At 47.6% G+C, this 14,142-nt stretch overlaps 1 protein-coding gene across 1 annotated transcript in view; it reads left to right on the forward strand.

Moving 5' to 3' along the window:
• Window positions 1-9,465: 9,465 nt before the first annotated feature.
• Window positions 9,466-14,142, forward strand: part of CREB1 (cAMP responsive element binding protein 1) — a 39,790-nt gene continuing 35,113 nt past the window's right edge. Inside the window, exon 1 of the mRNA XM_063162355.1 lies at window positions 9,466-9,651. The gene's annotated coding sequence lies outside the window, so the exon portion shown is untranslated. The remainder of the gene's footprint in view (window positions 9,652-14,142) is intronic.

The following is a 14,142-nucleotide window of genomic DNA, read 5'->3' on the forward strand; positions in this document are numbered from 1 at the left end:
GTATGATATCAGCAGGGCCAGTCAAAAAAAAAAAAAAAAAAAAAAAAAAAAAAAAAAAAAAAAAACCTAAAAAAAAAAAAAGGATGCTTTGTGTATAAATTGAGGTGAGGAGCTGCTTTTGGGGTGCTGATTTCTGGTGCAGATTTTCAGGCAGACAGCCCAGGGCCGTCTCCCTGGCTCTCTCTGGGGCTGCCAGGGAGCAGCAGACAAGGCAGGTGCAGCATCAGGAGCCCTGGGCAGAGCTGGAAATGCTGCTGAGTGTGCTCCCAGCAGTGGCATGTGAGGGTCACTTCAGTGGCACTGAGGGTCATCGTCTCAAAGAGGGGACACCAGGGCAGACAGGGCCTGGGGGAGGGCTAGAGCCCTCCACTTCCCAGCACAGCCCTCACCTACACCCAGGGAGATCACCCCCAGAGGGACAGACAGAGGTAGAAAGCAAACATTTGTACCCCAATTAACTGACTAAGATTTTCTAAATTAGTATATTCCTCTCTACACAGTTTTTGCTTCAAGCACAGAGTAGAAAAAAATCGATTTGCTTCTCTCAGCCCAATTCCCTTTTGTCTAATGGGGCTGTTGTAAATGCCAATTTTACTGTCATTTACACTGTGCCCATCTGAGCTATTTTATCAATACTTAAATAAGAATACTTTAAAGTAATGTGTATTTTTATTTGAATTGCAATTTATGTTCAGATGCTTTGACACAAATCTAGTAAGAAAGGCTCACTATTTTCATAGAACAAATTAAATTGTATGTTATATAGCCACACAAGTAAATATGTTATATCATTGGATAAATAAATACTTGTGATTAGATACAGTATCTCATTCTTACCTACATATAATAGGGAGGCTAATGGAAGTATTGTACAAATCACTGTGCTTTAATAGTTAGCAGTCCATAAAAATCAACCTGAAAGACAATAGGCAAGAATAAGCACACACACAAAAAAAAGGCTAAACTCAGTTTTCTGGACCAAGACTTCCTGCTTGCCTGTTTCTGACTCAAAGCAGCTTAGACTCATTTTCACTTAAGCCAGTGCCTCTGGGCAGAGAGGCCGAAGCGTAATTAGTTCTGCAGAAGATGTGGGAGGTGGATGAAAGGTGATGATGGACCCTGCTGGTGGGATGGATGATGGGGACGCACAATGGTGATGGGCTGCCAGAAACGGGGCAGAGTTAAAGCTGCAGAGCCAGAATCAGTATTGGATAAACCAATAGCCCAAACTGCCCATTTGCAGGGAGTTTGGGGAGAGCATTGGTCTTGGTTCATGTTGTCAGACAACGCTTTCCTTCTGACTGTGGAAGAGAAAATCAGTTCTTTTTAAGCTGATAAACACATCCCAGCTGGGACCCAATTTGTTGTTTGGATATTACAGGCTGAGAGACAGACTGGAGTCCTGGCATGTTTTAAAGAAATTGTGGCTCTCTCGTCAGCTAAATTAGTAATAGATAGCACACGCCTGTTATGGAAACCAAAGAGGGCTAATGGTAATCATTATTTTCTTCCACCCACCCTCTTTATTGCCTGCATTTCATTTCAGATCAACCTGCACTACTTTTTAAATGTTTCCACTATATTTTTCCTTTTTAAACAACCTCTCCCTCCTTTCTCTAAATCCTGCAACCTGAGTTTAAACTAATTGGACATGCTAAGAAATGGAGCTGCTGAATGTACATGGAATTTTGTGTAACCAAGACTGTGAGATAGTGATACTGAAACCAAACACTACACACCAGCTCTTTTCTTTCTTCCAGAACCACAATTATTCACCAAACTAGTGTTTGCTGGCTTCTTGAGGGGCACGATTTATTTTTTTCAAATTGTGCAGTCAGTCTAAGCAATATTTTCTATATGGTAGGAACAGGCTCAAAACCAGCAGGCTGTGCAGATGGAAATGGGGTATTTAACATCAGAGTGATGTAGAATATACCAGTTTCAACATCCGTCTCTGAGTTAAAATGTAGGCCAAAGCTGGGGGCAGCATTTCCAGGAATTATTCCCTAATTTCCCCTTCTCTTCCCTTTTCACCTGACAGAATTTACTGTGTTTGGTTTGGTTCTCATTTTGGCTCTCACTTCCACTGTGTCTCATCCAGCAGCTTTTTCTCCATGTGCTGTACATGAAATCCCATTCTTCTTTGAAAGGAAAAGCTTCCCATCTCCAACTGGTGTGTTACTGAGAAGCCCCAACTCCTTCTCCCTCGTGTGTAGGGCCAATGTGGCCTCATGACAGCAATTGCTTCATGGCATGCAGGATCCCAGGCATACTGCAGTGCCAGGTCAGTAACCTATTCATGTTATATTTGCCATGCCTGGTACCTTATTGAGTGCTAATTATACCAACCATAGCTTTTTCCAGCTCTTGAAGCAATATAAAGTTTTTGAGCACACTCAGGCTCACCAGCCATGAAGTATGTGATAAAAGGGCTAAATAGACAAGAAAACAGTCACCATTGTTTGGAGAGGTACCAGGTATTTCCAGCATGTCTAAGCCCCTCCCTGGTCACCAATTCATTGCAGTTCTCCCTTCTGTGTGACAGTCTGTCACAGGAAAACACAAGATGCTCTTTAAAGCTTATGTGACCTTTAGAGGTTGAGCCCAAAGCAGTTTTGCTGACATCTGGCACACGAGGGACTTGCCATAAGATGGGATAACAACAACAACAACCACGGCTCTGCAGGGCCAGCATCTGTCGGTCCCAAGGCACAGGGAAAGCAGCACAGAAGAGGGAGGCCAACAGTACCTGAGCTGGCCCTGCAGTGCTGAGCCTAAGTCACATCTTCCCTAAGTCAGAGGGGACAGAGATACCAGCAAAGGAGGCAGCCTGGTGACAAGGGGGTTTAGTGAGAACACACATCATCATTTATCTTTGGATAAGGAGAGGGGGTCCTCAGAAGCCTGGGTCATATAAGCTAGCATGTCTCTGCAATGAGAAGACTGTGTGAAGAATCTGGTCTAAATTCTCAGAACAAAGTAACCAAAATGAGAAATCGTTAAACAGGCCTCAAGCAAAGTGAGAAGAAATTCAGCTTAATGAGGAAGACAGAGAGAAGTGAATCTATAAGGGGAATAAAATATTCAGGTGGCATTTTTCATGGATTGAAGGGAGAGTCTAGACTTTTTCCTAATCTGCATGGAGTTCTGACAGTGGGTTGGGCTGGGCTTTCTGCAGTGTGCTCAAAAAGCCAGATTTATTTTTCTGGCTACCCTTAGAAACCACAGCACACTGTCAAAGTGTCAAAAAGCTGCTTGTGCTTATCTGTTCCCACACTCCTGCCCTTGAAACATCGCCTCTGCTTCTGGGAGAGGTGATATTTGATAATTCAGAAATGGGCTGTTATTTAGCACAGAATGTAACCAAAGCACTCAGAGCTCCTTAAGTAATGGCTGTGCTGGCCCTGCTGCAGCAGCCTGAGAGCTGGGCAGGTCCTCTGCTCCACACAAGGAGATGTGGTGGGGAACAGCTGAATCGCCCACTCAGAGCAGAGGATTTCCCCTCCCCAGCTGCTCCATCAGTGGAAGAGACGTGATGCTGCTCCCGCAGGATGGTGAAGCACGGGGACTCCATATTTCAAACAGCAGAGGTTAAGCAAAGTGACCAATTTCCTTGGGCTAATTGAGCAAGCAATCTGCCTGCTTGTAAAGCCTGTATTTGGCCAGGAAGATTTATTACTATTAGTAATGATGAATGTCCTGGAGCAGTAAGGGCAGGCCTGAGCTGCAGATCGTTAACTTTAAGTGGTATGATGTTGACGAACCATTTCTATTATCGGTTACTTTGTTCTGAGTTAACTGTGAATTCAGACCTAGTTCTGTAATAAAGTGCTCAGGGAGTCCAGTGAATCTTGTTCTCTGTGGCAGATACTAAACCTGTAGGGTTTTGTCCATATCCTGATGAGTAAGCAGTTCTAGCTCATCCTGAGAGGCTGTGAAATGATGTATGAGAGTTTGGAGTCAAGCCTCCATCTATCTCAGAAGCAGAGGCTGAAATGGAGGACTGGCATGCCTTTGTCATTGGATTTCAGAATAACACCTCTTTATTATCTTCATTGTCCTCAGAAAGTCAGCACCAGTTCAGAAGTTTTGTCTGTGCTACAGAATGGTCATGTCCATCACAGGGGTGTGGATGTAGCCCTACCTTCTCTTACATCTGCTTTAAAATCAGTTGGTCAGTTTGTATAGGCTGGAAATTGCAATGTAATAGTCTGTACAGTGAAAAGTGCTGGATGTTTTACTGCCTAATGTAATATCTGTCACCCTCCACATTCATTTTTTGCAAATACTCTCCATTTCCTTGGGTGAATATCCATTAGTGTATACAGCTGCAAAGCCCCAGAGCACATCTCACCTTCTCAGCCTTCTTTCCTCCCCAGCACTACTTGTGCTTAATGTCATATTTGTACAAAACACTCTCTGTTTCTGCACTGGCAGAGCACAGTGGTCCTCTAGAAATTGTCAGTGAGTGCTTGATACCAAGAGATTATTTTGTTATAAATCAGTCTCAAAGATCCCTGTGACCTGCAAAAAATACTTTTGTGTTGCTGTCTTTACAGCTGTATGTAGACTAAAACCAGATGTGCTTCTGTGTTTCCACAGTAATTATTGTCTTTCATGCTGCCAGTGCAGCAGCACTGACTGCTCCAGACGACATTGTGTGCATTGTGACTGGCACACCACAGAGCCAAGCACAAACCTTTCTGGATCTCCATGTCACTCGTTGGCCTCTGTGGACCCTGGGCCATGGGCCATCAATTGCAATGCTGCAAGGAGTGCAAGGAGTCTGCTGCCCAGGGTAACTAACCTGGAAGCTGAAAACTAATGAATTTGCCTCTGAGGCCTAATTGTAAGGAAAGTAATTAATCTTGCTGGGTTTCACTCATCGTCGAGCAAACTTTTGCTGATGAAGAAGAAAACTGCTGAGCATTCCAATTCACTCTCCAAGTCAGCCTCTCCCTGTTGGACTCTGTAGGTAATTGGCACATCGTTCCTGTCCTATTTTCTGCACATTCCCCAGGAGGCATCCCTGAAAGGAAGGTGTCAATGTCAGTGAGAGAGGGGCTTTTGCAACTCAGACTTTTGTTCCCTCTCCCAAAGAAGTTCCAAGTTTGCTTAGTGCCCCGATTTTGCTCAGAAGGGAAGGAGGAATGTGCAAAACAGCTGTGAGAAGGCTCCACAGCAGCTGTGTGTGAGATCACACAGCCCTGCCACTGAGCCAGTATGAAGCAAGCGTGAATCCAGCTCACATCCATCCATGGTTTAAGCCTCTGTGACGGTGCAAGAGATGGAGATACAAAACACTGGGTGTAATCTTAACACCCTTCAGGCATCCGGCCTATCGGAGGCATTTGTTTTAGTTGGACTCAACTGCTCTGTCGAGCTGTTCTATGGGGAGCCTACACTGGCTGGCAGAGACGTAGCCACTGCTCAAGATGCCCTGTGCAAACTCCTCCGTGAGCTGGCAGACTCGCAGGAAAGTGCAGAGGAGCTGCCAGGGGGCTGTGAGAGCAGGACTGGCAGAGTCAGCAGGGTGTCAAAGGGGCAGCAGGATCAGGGGCACTCAAGGAGCTGTGCAGCTGCACAAAGGCAGCCCTGCCTGGTCTGGAGGAACACCAGCAGCACTCCCATCGCTCAGGCTGGGAGTGTTGCCCAGGTTTTATGGGAGCCTTACGCTGAGATCTGGTTATTTCACTTTATTCGCCTTTATACACTTTATTCTGGCCTTTCAAGGACCAGAATTTATTCACTTAAATTCCGATTGCTGTGATTCTTTAGGCTTGCTGCACAGGGGCAAGCAATTCAGTTTCTGGGGAACATGTATGGGTGGTACATGCATATGATTTTTGTCACTCGTGTGAGAAAAAAACCCTGATAAAATACAAACATTAACATAAAGGGCAAAGAGAAGGATGAGAAAACCGTTAGAGAAATCCATGAGTCAAACAAGAGACACTCAGATGGCTACATTTGTTCTGCTCATAATAAATATTTTCTCACACAAAGTACTTTATTACTAAAAAGAACACAAAGGCTGAATCCTTATGCTTTGATCTTGGAACCACTTCTGGAAATGCAGAAGTTCTAGCAACATGTAAAAATGTTCATGTTTTAGACAAATTAAAACAGATTTTTAATTACCTAGTTTAATTTACATCTGTACATGATAACAAAATGCAGAGAAGGTACTTTATTAAACACATTAAAATACTAAAACTGAACAATGGGGCTAGAGTTCAAATGTCAAAACACTCAAAAAGAACCCTCTGCCTCAGTATCCTGTGAAATGAGAAGGATGTGATGGTAAGACAAGCCTTTTTCACCTCTACTGGTGATTCGGAGTGAGAAGCATTTCCATTCACTGCCAATGAATGGACCAAATCAAGACCATTGAGATTAGATTTCTTGCTTGTCTCAAAAGCTTTAAGTGGAAGAAACATTCTGCTCCCAAAAGGAGTTGTAAAAGACCTATTTAGTGCATGGAGATTTTCATATCTTAGCAGACTCTAAAAAGGAAAAATAATTTTCAAAAGTTATGTCAGCCATACACTGCAGACAGGAACGGGTATGAGCCAAAGGCACGGCAGAGATTCACAACAGCTGGAGCAAAAACTGGTGACAGCCAAGGCTACACTGTCCTGCAGCCTTGGAGCTCCTGTCCGCAGGCAGGGCAGAGGGGAAAAGTGCAGCAGAAACAGAAAATGACCTGTGGCCCAAGCCATGGTACGTGTTTGCAATGAAACAATGTTTTAGCTGTTTAACCTGAGATGCCTTTTTTTTGTTTTTAAACATCAACGGTTTATTTTAGAATAACTGTAATCAACAAAATCTAAGGCAAAGTACAGCTGTTTTCGCTACTTGCACCATCTCTTGCAATTTTAGGGGGAATGAGATGGAACTCAGCATAAGTAAAATCAGTTCAACCTTTTAGAGAAAACAAGACTGGAGATGAGCTGAACTAAATGCACAGCAATGCCATGTCACACAGTGCACCTGGCAGCGGTGTCGTGCTGGGCCAGCTGCAAAAATGAACCGGCTTTGGAGCTTCAAATCTTGTTATGTAGTGCCATCTTGAGGTCTCGGGAAAGGAAAAGCAGCTTTTCTGAGTACAGACAGTTTTTATCTGGTTGTAGTTGGAGCAGTCCATTCTTCAGGGTGTATGATTGAGCACATTCAGATGGATTTGTGAACAGAAGACAGGAGCTCACCTGGCTGGAGCACCACTGGCTCTTTCCCTGCTCCCTGGTGGCAGCAGCTCTTTGAAACACCTTTCCCAGAAACATTTCACCTATCCAGCATTTAAAACCCCCAGTGACAGACATCACACTGTGACTGCAGGTGTGATTGAGGACCACAGCACATGGCTGCTCCTCTTTGGCAAGGCACAAACACACAGCTGCTCCTCTGCCCTGTGCTGCCAACTTCTGTCCCTCCTGGGGGAGAGCTGGCAATGCAGAGAGCTGGAGCCATGTGTGTAAACCCCACCTTGCCCCCAGTTACTGTAAACATAGTGGTTTGATAGCTTGGGTCCTGGTGGCCACACCTCAGCCACTTCCAGCACCAGTGGCTCAGGGCTGGGGTTTTCCATGGGGATATTGTGTCATGGTGGAGCAGCAGTCACCCTGTGCCTGGCTTTGGGCTGCAAGGGCTGGCCACAGGGCCAGAGGGCAGCAGGATGGGAGTCACAGGCTGGAGTAAGAACAAGGCAGCAGAGGAAAGTTTAGAGGAATAACCTGAAGGGCCACACGGGGAGGGCACAGTAGGGACATCAGAAAGCCAAGGTGCATTGAAGGGCAGCATGGCTTGGCTATGGCACCTCACCTGCCAGATGGTGCCTGAAAAGGGAGGGGGTGGTTGGGTCTTGGGGTGGCACTGGGGGCTGAAGAAGGGGGTCTGGGCAGTGGCCCCAGCAGTGGAGCACAAAGGGAGGGGGTGCCCATGGAGGGATACAGTCCTACAGAGCTGAGGGTAGCATTCCCCCCATGGCACCAATGTGTGTGTGGGGACATGCCTGGTCCTTTGACACCATCTCCCATGGCATACTCCTGGAAGAGGTGGCAGCCCATGATGGGGACAGGTGCATCCTCTCTGGGCTAACAAATGGCTGGATGGGTGGGCCCAGAGTGGTGGTGAACGGTGCTGCATCCCCCTGGGATCCAGTCACCAGTGGTGTCCCCCAAGGATAGAATAGGCCCCAGTTCAATTCAATATCCCTACTTATGATCTGAGTGAGGGCTTGAGTCTACCATTAGCAAATTAGCAGACAACACCAAGCTGGGTGAGAGTGCTGATCTGCTGAAGTGCTGGAAGGCTTTGCAGAGTGATCTGGGCAGGGTGAAACAGTGGTGACAAGTGGCATGAGGTTCAACAAGACCAAGTGCCAGGTCCTGCACTTGGGTCACAACAAAGCCATGCAGCTCTACACGCTGGGGCAGAGTGGCTGGAAAGCAGCTCAGCACAAAAGTACCCAGGACACTGGTTGACAGCAGCTGAGCATGAGCCAGAGTGTCCCCAGGTGGCCAGAGAGGCCAGTGGCATCCTGACCTGTATCTGGAATTGTGTGCCCAGCAGGACCAGACCCTGTACTTGGCACAGATAAGGCCACTCCTTGAAAGCTGTGTGCGGTTCTGGGCCCTTCTGCTCGGGAAAGGCTTTGAGGTGCTGGAGTGTCCAGAGAAGGGCAATGGAGCTGGTGGAGAGGCTGGAGCACCATTCCTGTGAGGAGGGGCTGAGGGAGGGGGGTCTAGCCTGGAGAGAAGGAGGCTCGGGGGGACCTTCCCGCTCTCAGCACAGCCTGAACGGAGCGTGTAGCCACAGGAGGGTCAGTTTCTTTCCCAGGAAAGCAGCCAGCAACAGGACAAAGGGACACAGTCTTAAGCTGAGCCCGGGGAGGTTTAGGCTGGACATCAGGGAGTAGTTTCCCAGAGAGAGATTAGATACTGAAATGGGCTGCCCAGGGGGGTGGTGGAGCCGCCGTTCCGGGAGGTGTTCAAGAACTTAAACATTCAGTGCCATGATCTAGTTGGCACGGTGCTGTTCAGTCACAGGCGAGACCCGACGATCTCGCAGGTCCGTTCCAGCCCGATGGATTCGGTGACTCCGCGCTGAGGCCTCCGCGGCCCTCGGCCGCTTCCGTGAGCGCTCGCGAGTTTCCGGCCGCCTCGGCCGCGCGCACGGCGGGGCGGGGGTAGCGGGGGGGTGAGCGCGCGCTCCCCCTCCCCCCCCGGCAGCCCCTCTCGGTGCTTCCCGCGCGGGCCGCCCCGGGGCGGAAACGCCGCTCGCGCCTTCCCGCCGCCCGCTCGGCTCTTTCCGCCTCCCCCTCCGGGGCGCTTCGTTCGTTTCCGCGGTCGCTCGGCTCTTTCCGCGGGGGCCGGCGGCGCGCTCGGCCGTTCCCGCCGCCTGGCGGGCGCTCGGCGCTTTCCGTGAGTGCTCGGCGGTTTCCGTGCGGGGCCGGGCGCGCTCGGCGCTTGCTCCCTGGCTGGCGCTCCTCAGTCGGCCGCTGCCTGCCTGTCGCCGGGCTGGGAGCGCCTGTGTGTGTGAGTGACGCGGCGGAGGTGTAGTTTGACGCGGTGTGTTACGTGGGGGAGAGAATAAAACTGCGGCGAGATCCCAGGCGCGAACGAAAGCAGTGACGGAGCAGCCTGGTAACCGGTAAGAGGAGGACGGCGCCCAGCAAACAGGGGCGGGGGGGAGGGAAGGAAATGGAGCCCGGCGGGGACCAGGGGAGCCGCCGGGCGGCAGGACGCGGGGGCCCGGCCGCGCACCGCCCGCGGGAGGGGCGCCCGCCTTAAAGATGGAGCCGAGCCCTGCAACATCCCCGCCGCCGCCGCGCCGCGAACAAAGGATAATGGCGGATGGGAGCCGGCCCGGCGGCGGCCGCCACGGCCGGGCGGCGGCGGCTCTGTCGGCAGCCAGCGGCGGCGCTCAGCGCGGCGGGGAAGGGGCGCCGCGCCCCCTGGCCCCCGGAGGAGGCGGCGGAGGACGACGACGAGGGGGAGCGGCGGCGGCGGGGGGCGGCCGCGCTCCCGCCCGCGCCCCCTCCCCGCCGTGTGCGCTCCGGCTCTCGCTCCCCCGCTGCCGCCCCCGGCGCCGCCGGGCTCCCGGGTCCCTCCCGCGGGGCCGCCGCGGCCCCCGCGCCCGCCGGAGTTCCGCTTCCCCGGCGCCCCGAGCGCGCCGCACGGATAAACAAACAGACTCCCGCCGTGATGGACACGAGTGCGTGGGGCGCTCCCCGGCTCTATAACGAGAAGCTTTTAATAAAATCTGTGCTCGGAAGCCGGGGCAGCGCTCGGTCCGGCGGCTCGCTGTTACTCCGTCTCCGGGAGGCCGCGCCGGGCAGAGGTGCCGGTCACCCAACACCGCGCTCCGGGCGGCACCGCGGGCGCAGCCCGAGCCGGCGCGCAGGTCACGTAACAGGGATACGGTTCCCTCCTGCCGCGCTGCTGCTCCCCGGTAGTATTTTTAACCCAAAGTGAATTTGAGCCAGGCTGCGGCTGGTAAATCTCGGTTTGGGATTTGCTTTTGCCAGTTTTCCACAGACCTGGGTGCTGCACAGCGAACAGGATTTGACCTCTCTCCCAGCTTTAGTAGCAAATGTCAGCTCAAATGCCTTTTTCCACTTTACACCAGCCTTGCCTTGCTGCAGCTGGGGGACTTTTTTCTCTCTTTTTTTTGCTAGAATAGAAGACAGTGTTTTGACTTTTTTCTACTTTCAAATCCTGGATATCTGCAGTTTTTTTGTTTTACAGTATTAAGCAAAAACAACCTGGCAGACTTTTTAAGCAAAGGTCGTTACACCTTTTAAATGCATACAGGGATAAAAAGTTTTAAATGGTCATATGTTTTTTTTTTCATGAAACATTTTTAAAATTTTTGTTTCTTTCTCTTGAATATTGGAATGCTGGCTCACAGTCTGCTTCTGGAATAACACCTGTCTTTTTCTTTTCTTTTTTTTTTTTTTTTTTTTCTTTTTTCCCCCCTGGGGTTAGAAACATGTTTCCTATTTCTTAAATAAAAGACCAGAGACTTCTTAGAAATATCATGTATCCCTGTTTAGTCCCATGCTGACCACCACTAAACACGATTTTAGAATACAGGAATTTTGAGACTCTGCTTGCATCCTTTCTTCCTTGTATCAACAAATGTGGATTTATACAGTAAAATATGAAGTCACTGAAATAGGTTTTGTTCAAAATGAATATTTGTAATTCTCACGTATACTTCCTTGTATGTGAATTTCTGTTTTCTCTCACTTCCACCACCTCTTTTGAAATGAAGGCCAAAGATGCTCTACATCACTTCAGTGTGTAATACCAACATGAGAAGAGAGTTTCTAAACTTTAAAGTGGTTAATAGACGTCTGAGGACTTCAGTAAGCAATGTAGCTGTCGATAGTGATTAAAGAGAGTGTAATTGTTGGTGTATTTCATTCATTCTTGGTTTGATGGAATACGCACTACATTGTAAATACAGAAATGGGACAGAAAATCCTTGCTTGTTGTTTTTTGTAGTTTTAGAAAAAATTTAATTTTATTCTATTTCATAATAGAGTGGAGGACTCTCAGATCCATGTTTTCAAACACAGATCTCTGCATTTCCTCACCAGCTTTGTCCCCTCACAGGTCAGGGAGAAAAGGGAACAGGGAGGTGGTTGTGTATTTGCTAAGCATCACTTACATGTGACCTAAAATGAAATTGTTGCATGTAGTAAAGAAGAGTGTAATCATTTTTAATGCTTTAATTGAGAGAACACCAGTATTCAGATTGGTGCTCTCAATATGGTCTTTGGATCTGCACTGAACAGTCTGCATCTAATTTATTTTTTTCTCATATGTTTGGTGATATGTGTGTCTACTACTCTGGGTAAAAAAAGTAAAAAACCAGTCAAACAAAAAATCCAACACAAAAAACACCCCAAAGGTCTGAAAAGGGTAGAGGGGTTTGCTGATACAGAACATTTAGAAACATCTCATTTAGACTGTCACATCATTTCCCTGTCTGTTTCTTGGAAACCTGCACCAGCACAGCGCTTGCTGTACAAACTGTCCTGTAGATGTTACTCTGCAGAGTAGCTGTTCTGCTGCAGTGAGAAGCAGCCTCTTCTTGCCTAAGTGCAGCTACAGCTCTGTAGGTGCACATTTTGATAGGAGACAAGGCCCCAACTGGGAATTTCTGTTGGCACCGTTTTGTAACAAATGGGATATTCACACTTCACCTCTATTTTTGGATCTCTGGAAGCAAGGGGAGATCAGTTACTCATGCCACACCTCTCAAGGCTTTTGTGCAGTGAGAAGGCCGTGTTAGCTTTCTGCCACTAATCTGACTAAAGTTAGTTTTATGGGACATGACAGCAATCCTCATCTACAGAAACAACCCTACCCAATTTCCTTTGAGCTCTCTCTGCTTCCTACCTGCATACAGCTGAAGTTCGTGAAAAAGCAGTGATTTTTTTTTTTTTTTACTGAACCAAAAATTGTGTTGCCTCATCTGCAGTCTGAGGTCATATTTCATAGTGATTGTGAAAACCTGAGCAGCCTGCCATTAATCATCTATGTACATCTCCCAGATTGAAGGCATTGATACCTATTTTGTTCTTCAAAGCTTTTAGATCACTGCAATTAAAAGAGGTGAGTGAGAACAAATACAACACCTTCCAGCTTTCCGTATTTTTGAAACAGCCTTGTCAGCTGCACAGGAGGTGAAAATGTGCCAAGCTCTAGTTGGCTTTCAGGTAAAAGGAGCCCTCAAAAACAGCCAAGAATTCTCTGCTGCTGTTTTTGTCTGGCAGTGCTGGATTTATAGTATTAGGTGTCAAGTGGAAAGAATAGAAAACTCGGTGTTGGAAGAGCCACTTTAAGGTGACAGGATAAAGAATTTAGAGGATGCATCCAAACATCCTGTTCCTGTTTGGATGCATGTATGTGTTTACCTACCATGTACATACACACAAGTTTAAAGCAGCACTGATACTTGTTAGTTACTTGCAGTAATTCTTGATTAGAGTGCATGCAGAGAGGTACAGGATATTATCCTAAGATAATAAGCAATCCTATTTTTGTCCTAAGAATATTGTGAGAGTTGATATTTTGTTAAAAAAAAAAGACCATTAGGTGAAACATGGAAAAATAGTTCTGAAGATAGGAGTGTCCTGCCAATTGCTTTTCTAGATTTTGTTACATTTCAGTTGTTCTCTGACAGACTACACTGGCTACTTGGAACACAGTTGCAGGAAGCCTTACAGTGAACTATTTTGAATCCACCTTGGTTCAGGAAACTAGAATAAAAATCTCTGGTTTTGATGCTTTCACACTTTTTGGAGGGCAGAGTTAAAGTGATTTGTAAAAATCTCTGATCTTCTAAGTGTTCAGTGATAGCCTGTTAGTCAGTGAGGTTATCATGAAAACTCCTTTTCCCCGCACATGGCAGAACTAAAGCTGGGTTGTATTTTCCTCTTTAGGCAGAAACTTTTTCAGATAGATTTCGAAACTTACAAAAGAGCAGATAGCCTAAGAAATGTGGGAATTCTTGGAGCTTATCTCCTGGCTGATGAACTGAAACCATAGTTCCTCATAGCATTTTTTGGTAATAATTCTGGCCAAAGCATCTTCCATGTCTTTTCCATTGCACTCTCACAAATCCTTGGGCTACTGCGTGGGGAAATGGTTCAGCTGTTTGAGAGGTGTGGATCCATTTTCACCTGGATCCTCCCTTCCCCTGGCTGCTGCATGGCTGCACAGGAGCTGTACCAGCATAATCAGGGGAAGGGATGGGGCTGGAATGAGCAGGGAGATAAGGGCAGCTCAGTCAGCTCTGCTGCTAAAGGAGAAAATGCAGCCTTTGTAAAAATTTTTAAATTATCGCTGTGTTTATAACTAAGCTGATGACACAGATCCTGCTGGGGTTCTTGCCACAGAGCTAGATCATTCAGCTAAGTTATTACATGTGCTAACCATGAGCAAATGAACGTGGGCAACAGCTGTTCCCAAACTTCAATATCACGTATTAAACTAATTTGTTCTGCTGCTTATTTACTTGTCTGAAACACCTTTTGTGTGTGTGTTTTTTAGCAAGTTCTCTGTGCACTTCCTTTACTTCCTTTTTTTTTATTCTTCACATTTTAAGTTCACCTGTTGCTGTTCACTG

Source organism: Melospiza melodia, chromosome 8 (genome assembly GCF_035770615.1).
Source record: "Melospiza melodia melodia isolate bMelMel2 chromosome 8, bMelMel2.pri, whole genome shotgun sequence".
Taxonomy (NCBI): domain Eukaryota; kingdom Metazoa; phylum Chordata; class Aves; order Passeriformes; family Passerellidae; genus Melospiza; species Melospiza melodia.